Below are 7,925 nucleotides of genomic sequence, written 5' to 3'. Positions count from 1 at the left end.
GGGAAAGCGGGTGACGGCGCATGCCAGGCACGGGGGCCCTCCCAGGGCCAGAACCGGGGCTGGACTCATCCACTGTGTGGCACGCGGACATGGGTTTGCGTGGCAGACGGCCAGCCGCCTCGTGAGCGGAGGTGACGGGGCCCGCACCACAGAGACGGCCACAGGAAGCCCCGACATGCCGCCCGGCCACCTCTCTGCTGCTTGTCAGCCTCCCCCAGGCAGCCGTCTCTCCAGGCTCCCCGGCGTCTGCGTCCACGTCTGGTGGCTGCTCACTGTCCCTGCCCCCCGTCCTCAAAAACTTTCCTCCCCAAGGACTCTCTTTGTCGGGGACGGCTGGGGACCGTGCTCTGGAAATGGGGTGTGAATGTGATCCCCGTGTTGAATCCTGGACGTGAATAAACATGCAGGTTACACCGCAGAAAGCATGAACAGCTCTTTCTCTCTCCCATCCCTCCTGGTGGGGCCCTGCTGGGCGCATAGTAGGTGTCCGGCAAACACGTAGTAGGTGTCCAGCAAACCCTCGTTCCCCGCATCACGTGGAGCTTTCACCCCAGGTGGGAAAACGCAGCTCATACGAGCACAGTCCAGAAGCTCTCAATATCCTTAAGTTGAGAAAATAACTTTTTTTCATATTTATTTGTCAAAGAAAATGTCTGTGGGCTTTTCGAGGGGAGACACGGTGTTTTCAGAGAAGCTGCCTGCTGAGCCTCGAGGTGTTCTCAGGTCAGGGGGCAGCTCCTCCCCGAGACTCCGCTTCCCCAAAGCGGGTGGAGGGCTGGGGGTCGTGACCCTGGGCCGGGGGGTTCCGGGTCCCTCACCTCTGCCCGTGGGAAAACATGACGGCGGGAACTCCCGAGGGAAAACTAAGACAACCAGACGCAATACTAGCAGGTTTACGCCAGGCAGAGGCCCATGGAGCCAGCGGCTGCGGGAATCCGTTTAAGGAGTCGAACCTCTCAGAGGCCGTTTACACTGCTCTAGGGCAAGGACCAAAGACGTGACCCGTGCGGGCGAGACACAGGTTTCTGAGCACGAGCAGCCTGGCCGCTTCCCCGGAATCCTCGGAAACGCAACCATTTCACAGGCCTCCAGCCGCCCGAAGCGCCGGTGGCCCCGAGCGTCTGCAGACCCCTCCCTGGTCTGTGGGGTCCGCGGACTCCCCATCCCGCGCTCTGTGGGGTCTGCCTGCCAGCAGCCTAAGCTCTTTTAAAACCCACATCGCTATTTAAAGAAATAATTCAAAGCCACTGTGAGGAGTTTCACTGTAAACGGTGTCACACAGGACGGCTTATGAGAACGCTGTCATTCTCAGCCGCGTGGCACGAGGTGACGAGAGGCCTGGTTTTGCCACGGCCGCTGAGCTGGTGCAGCTCTTGAGACAGGATTCTGGGCCCGTGCGGCTTGCACACCTGCATCCCTGGCCAGCCGCTCCGGAGAGAGGGCCGCGAGGGTCCAGTTACCATTTAGCCGTGCCTTCTGTCCTGGTCAGCGCCACCGTGCACTCAAGGGCGCCTGTCACCGCTGCGGGCTGGCGTGCAGAATCCTATCTGTAGGTGTGAGTTTCCTCCCATCCTCGAGAGGGCAGACGTGGCCTGCGTCACAGGGTGCAACGCCCGAGCTGTGCGTCCCTCGCCAAGACTTTACGGAGCCGCCCCTGAAGAGGACACGGTGGCCCTGGGCCTCTCAGGGGTTCTGACTGTGTCTCTTTCCCAGAAACCAGGCTCAATTCCCTGAGGACTCAGGCTCCAAAGGGCAGCCACGCGGGCATGCAGTCCCGCCCGGCCCTCGGCCTGTCTGTGTGACGACCAAACCGCCATGAGGCCTGAGAAAACTGACCACGACAACTCAGGGAGCCAGCTGACCACGGAGACTACGCCTACTCCAAACAAACGGCCATCTGACACCCACTCAGTCACCAGGCGACCTCCCTCCCTGCCCCGCCCCCTCTCAGCTGTGGCTCCCAGACTCACACTTCCACGGCCCCGAGGCCCGGGTCACTTCCTGCTGGTCCTCCTGCCTCTTGCGCTGACTCTCGGCAGGTTTGGGGTAAACAGGAACAACCCCAGGTGCCAGGTCCCCCGTCCGCCCAGGGCCGGATGCCTTCGCTTCCACACTAATTCAGCAGGAGGACACGGCCCGGGGCTATCAGCAGTTACGTGGCCTCAGGCTGGCGGCTCATGACCTCCCTGAGCCCACTTCCTGATTCAGCGAGCCTCAGGATTGGGCAGGGAGAGCACAGCACATTGGCCGGGCTGGAGAGGGACCCAGTCCGTCTGCTCGCCAGGCTGCTCCCTGTCCCCGAGGACAGGAGAAAGGGAGGGAGGCAGTAGCCAGGCTCAGACACCAGGCGGCAGAGACAGTTGGCTAGGACGGCCCAGGTGATCCAGGTCACGGGGAGGCTGTGGGCGGGAAAGGAGCAGACCATGTGCACTTGGGCCGGTCCTACTGCCGACCCGTGCGGTGACAGGCTGGGCTGGGCCTCCTACAGGGTGCAGAGTCAGCGTGGGTTCCTGACACCTTCCCTGAGCATCACCCACTTCCTACCGGGACGAGCTGGGTGTCTGCAGGGTGCAGGCACCAGGGGCGGCAGCCCTTTGGAGAAATACTTGAAAATACAGAGTTAAAATGCAGAACGTCAGTGATGAGAAGCCAGTTTAAGTTGGTCTGCAAGCCCAGTGCTGAGACTCAAAGCCGACTGAGACGTGCCATAAATTCAGGGAAGAAGGACTTCAGGAGAGGTGGGCGGCCCGGGCAGCGTTAGCCAGAAAGAAGCACTTCAGGCTGTAACGAAGAAGAGAATCTCTCTGAGCAGGAGACGGTATTGCGGAGTCACAGGCTCGGGTAGCAGCCACAGCGCAGTCTCCACTGAGGTCCTCAGTGAGGGACGCTGGCCGGCGCCACAGGGGCTTGGGCGCAGTATGCAAACGAAGGGGGTTCTGTTCTCCCTGGGTCCTTTGTGTACGCGGAAGACGCTGGCTGGTGACACCACCGGCTCCTCCCAGCGCGAAGGGCCCTTCAGAACAAGGGTTCAAAAGTTCACGAGGGGGGTGACGTCGATGGCTCTGTCCCAGTGATGGTCATTCACAGCGGGATGTGCAGAAACGGGATTGCGACGGGCCACGTGGAAGCATTTATTCGCCTGAGCGTTTTACATTTTCAGCATATTTCTCCTCTGAGCAGACACGGCTGCGACCCCTCAGAGCCAAGGGAAAGGAGGCAGCAAACTCGCCCGGGCAGAAGGCGCCCGCCCTGAAGGAGATGGATGTGAAATGTGTCACTGTGCTTTCGCCTTGCGTTTCTCTGGCGACCACTGAGCTGGACCACCCTCTCGGATTTTGCTGGCCTTTGAGTTTCTTCCGTGAGCTTCCTCCGTCGCTCGGTGACCCAGAGCGAGTGGGCGCGGGGGGCTGTGCGGAGCTATGGCAGAGGGGCGTGGCTAACGGTGTCGCCACCAGGAAGGAAAAGTTTCGGGGTGAGTTGGGAAGGAAGGGGCTTCTCCCTGACGAGTTTGGGCCGCACATGCTGACGAGTCTTCGGTGTGGTCCCCAGGACGGCCGGGACCCTGTGCACAGCAGCCAGGGGGCAACGAGGGAGTGAGCACCTCCCGCGCCCCTGCAAACAAAGTCCCAACGTCTTGCGATTTCTGTGCGATTCCTCGTGGACGTGCGACCTTTAGGAGCAAGGAAACGTTTTTTCTATTCTTATTTGTATATACACAAATAAGGGTTATTATTGCAAAACTGTGCAGTTTTCATTTCTTGGAGAAATTTGCTTTTTCTCATTTAATCCGTTGATGAGATGAATCGCGTGAATAAAAAGTCCCGGGTCGATCCATCACGCATCCGCAGAACAGACAGTATCGGCGACGAAGTTTTGTTTATACTTTCGAACCGTTTTATTGCAGGAAATTTTAACCATCTACTAAAGCGAGGGGAACAGGACTTCCCGAATGCCCGTTGCACGGCGCTGCCGCGGTCAGCTCACGGCCCCCTCGTCCCACGCTCCCCGGGCCCCGCCGCCCCAGTGGGTGTCACTGAAGGCCAGACGTGACGTTGCGTGTGACGTGTTTTCCTGGAGCATGGTGTTTGGGACTGGAGCCCGCGTCCCTCGGCGGAGCCGGCCGATGAAATACTTCGCTCGTGCTGTGCACTTCTGGCTCCCCGGCAGAGCCGCCGCGTCCCTCGGGTCGGACGTGCCGAGCAGCGTGTAAAACGCGGGAATCGCGGGTTCGCCGCAGGTGCGGCGGGCCTGCGTGTGGGCCAGCAGGCGGGAGGGCGTTCGTGGATCTCCGCGCGTCCGCGCCCGGTCTCCGGCGCCTGTCAGTCCGTCCCGTCTCTGCTACATGCTGAGTCAGCCTTACACGGCTCATGATCTCCCGTTAAGATTCGAAACATAGTTACTGTGCACGTGACTATGTTATTTTCATTTGTTTTCTGTTTATTCTGCGTACCCCGGCTTTTAATCCCCAGTCGGTCCTGCTAGAGGTATAGAGCGTTATTCATTTTAGCGAAGAAACTGGTTTTCCCTCTTCACCTGTGGTCGGATCCCTGCCGGCAGAGGTGGATCGGGACAGCGCGGCTTTGAGCAAAGCCAGTCTCACGTGCGCCGTGTAAGGGGTTGGGGACCCAGCTTTAGTTCATCATGGCTTTTGCCAGAATGTGACCAGGTTTCCCAGACTGGGAGCGACTGAAGCGTGGAGCTGGCTGGTTCCATGCTGTGGGGGGTGGAGGGGTGGCCTGTGCGTCTCTGACCTCTGCCCGCTAGATGCCACCCCGCGCAAACGCAGCCCTGACACCTGAAGATGCTTCTGGATGTTTCCAGGGCACAGTCACCCCCGTCAGGAACCCCTGCAGAGGCCGTCGCCTCCTGCACTGATGACCGGAGCAGGCGCCTCATGCCCACGTGGGAGCCTCTAGACGGTGGTGGCCCCCGGGGACGGACACGCACATCTTCCTGTCACTGGCACCGCGGTCCACACTGCTGTGCGAGAAGCCACGCTCAGGGAGACAGCGTCCTGGAGAGCTGTCCCCTCGCTTTGCAGATGCCTCCGCCTGCCACGCCGTGCCCCGTGTCCAAAGGCAGGCCGTGAGGGACGTGAGTGACAGGCACACTCGGATGGCTTCCTCCGGCCTGACCCCACGAGCGAGCTCTCCCACCGTCAGCGAGGACTCCCCTGAGCCGTGTCTGCCCCGTGTCTGCCCACCTCTTCCACGGCTCCCGCTGTGGCCAGGCCAGAGCTGTGGGTCACTGCAGATCCAGGACCTCAGAGAGCCCGGTCCTACCTCTGCCTCCATGGGAGAGGCGCTGGCCCAGCCACGAAGCGGAGCAGGACCACAGCCAGTCTCCCGGCCCCAGGCGGGGGCGGCCGCTCAGGCCTGGGGGGAACCGGAGCTCGGTTTGAGCTGGATCGGCTTGTAGGCTGGCATTTGAAGTCTGCAGGCGAGAAGAAGGCAGGGCATGTGGCTGATGTGCCGGATGCCTCAAACCGAGGATACGATAAGCAGAAAATCGTTCGCGATGCATAAGCCTGCTGGAACTAGATCGAGATGGGAGCGAACATCCGAGGAATGGGGAACAGACTGCGAGCTCTGCTCAGCGTCTGCCGCCACATCCGTCTGCCGCGTCCCCAGCCCCACCCTGAGCTCGGCGCAAGCCTCTCGGTTCAAAGGTCACGGGGAGCTGCCCTGATGCCCCAGCACCCCCTGTTTCCAGGGAGACCGTGCTTAAGGCAAACACAAAGGCTCAGGGCTGAGCGTCTGGAGGAGGATGAGAGGCCCAGTTGCAGGGGGCCAGGGCGGCCGCCGTTCACCAGCCGCCAGCAGACCCCAGCCCCTGCTGGGCGGAGGGCACAGCCGTGAAAGGCATTTCTAAGGTCCCTCTCTCAGACGACCTCCCCTCTGCCCCCCACCCACACCAGGGCTCGTCACTTCTGGGCTCTGCCTGTCTGTCCTGGGAGGCCTCAGGAATGTGGGGCGCCATCTGTGCTCGGGTTGGTAGGGATGGGGGTGTCCCCTTCCGGCTGGTGCTGACACGGGCCAGAGGTACAGCCGCCACATCCTCAAGAATGAACCGTCGCAGTGGCAGACAGGGCATGGGGGCGGGCAAGGGCAACCGGGGCTCAGTAACCAAACCACGGGGCCTGGCGTTGGTGGCCCTGAGCCACCCCCGGGACCCTTGGCCGTCACAAAGACAAATTTCATTAAGCCAAATGCACGATGTTTCAAGGAAAGGTCTGTTGCCAACGGTTACCCCTGCTGGGGAGACTGCGGCCTTCCAGCATGAGGCCCTGCCTTGCTCGAAAGCAGCCGCCCCTCCCCCCTCCCCTCCCCCAGCGCAGTGGCCTCCAGACTGGAGGGCCTCGCCCCTGACCTCCAAGTGGGGTACAGCGGCAGGGCTGAGGCTCGGTGGCCGTGACCACGACAAGCAGAGGGAGCATCTGCTGTCACACAAGCGACAGGCACCGAGGGGCCTCAGCTCGGACCCCAGGGTTTAACACTCAGCTGCCTGTTCGCAGACCTCGCCCCATTTAGATCCGGCAGAGATTAAGAGTCCTAAGGAGAAACAGCCCGGTCACCGCCATGAGGGGCCCGCGGTGCCCGTGGGCAGGGCGCTGAGCGGGACCCCCAGCAGCGCGGGAGAGGCACAGTCCCCGCCCAGGGAGAGACGCCCTTCACTCCTGAGGCAGTCGAATTGGAATCAGAGTGAGTCCCCTGCCCAGGGACACTCAGACAGGGGCCGTGACTCCCGTGCACGGCCACCCGCCCTTTCCAGGGTCACGACCCGCACTGCGTCCTGCGCCCCCACCCAGGCTGGGGGACACGGCCAGTGCAGAGGAGTAACCTGAGTGGGACCCCGCAGGCCCGTCCCCTGCCCCTTGCCCGACACGGCAGGAACAGTAACTCCTAGTCTGGCGTTTCTGGACGGGGAAGGAAAAGCACCCTGAGTTATGTGAGCACCGGCTGAAGCACCGGGGAAGCCGCAGTGGGGACCGGTGGGGACCCCTTCCTCCCCACGTGCTGAGGGGTCGCCATGCGGAGCGCACAGGGCCAGCTCGCTCCCTCCCCGCAAGGCCCGAAGGACAGGCGAGCTGCAGGGTGTTTGCCGTCACCAGGCAAATGCGGGGTTTCCAGGAAGCACCGCCTTCCTCCAGCCTCTGCTCAGACTTGCTAACTTGACAGAGAAGCCAGGCATGGAGATTACTGGATGCTTTTAAGGGGGTCGCAGCTTTTGCGGAAACTCAGCTGCAAATCTCTCGTCACGGCATTCCGTTTGGCATGGAAAATGCCACTCAAACCTCACGCGATGCTTTGGGATAAATAAGCTTTGTGCGTAAGGAGCGTCTCATGCAACGCTCTTCCTAAAACTGTGTTTGCTCTCGGAGTGAGCCTGCACCCCACCTCTTCCCAGACTGCCCTCGGGCGGTGCCGCGGCAGCCTGGCAGCCAGTGCACCTGTGCAGGGGTGACCAGCGGTTCTGGACAGGGGGACAGGGTGACCAGTGGTCCTGGGCAGGGGGCCGGGGTGACCAGTGGTCCTGGGCAGGGGGCTGCGGTGACCAGTGGTCCTGGGCAGGGGAACGGGGTGACCAGTGGTGCTGGGCAGGGGGCTGGGGTGGCCAGTGGTCCTGGGCAGGGGAGGCCAACGGTCCTGTGCAGGGGCTGGGACGCTGGGCTGAGCGCCCTGGGGCTCTGTAGTTTGATCTCTTATCAGCCCCCCGCCCCGCTCCCCCCACCCCTGTGGGACACAGATGATGAGCAGGTTCCTGTGGCTTCTCACAGAGCGGGCAGTGGAAACTGTCCAGGGTGGCGAAGTGGAGCGGCAGAGGGCACCTGGCTGGTCTTCCAGCAAGAGGTTTTCCAGCTCCCGAGAGGGGCAGAGGCAGCGTCAGGGCTGGAACGGGGCCTCCGCGGGGCCTCTGCAGGGGCG

This window comes from Pteropus vampyrus, unplaced genomic scaffold (assembly GCF_000151845.1).
Source record: "Pteropus vampyrus isolate Shadow unplaced genomic scaffold, Pvam_2.0 Scaffold312, whole genome shotgun sequence".
Classification (NCBI taxonomy): domain Eukaryota; kingdom Metazoa; phylum Chordata; class Mammalia; order Chiroptera; family Pteropodidae; genus Pteropus; species Pteropus vampyrus.
The sequence above is the reverse complement of the archived record's forward strand: the minus strand, read 5'-3'. Positions refer to the sequence as shown.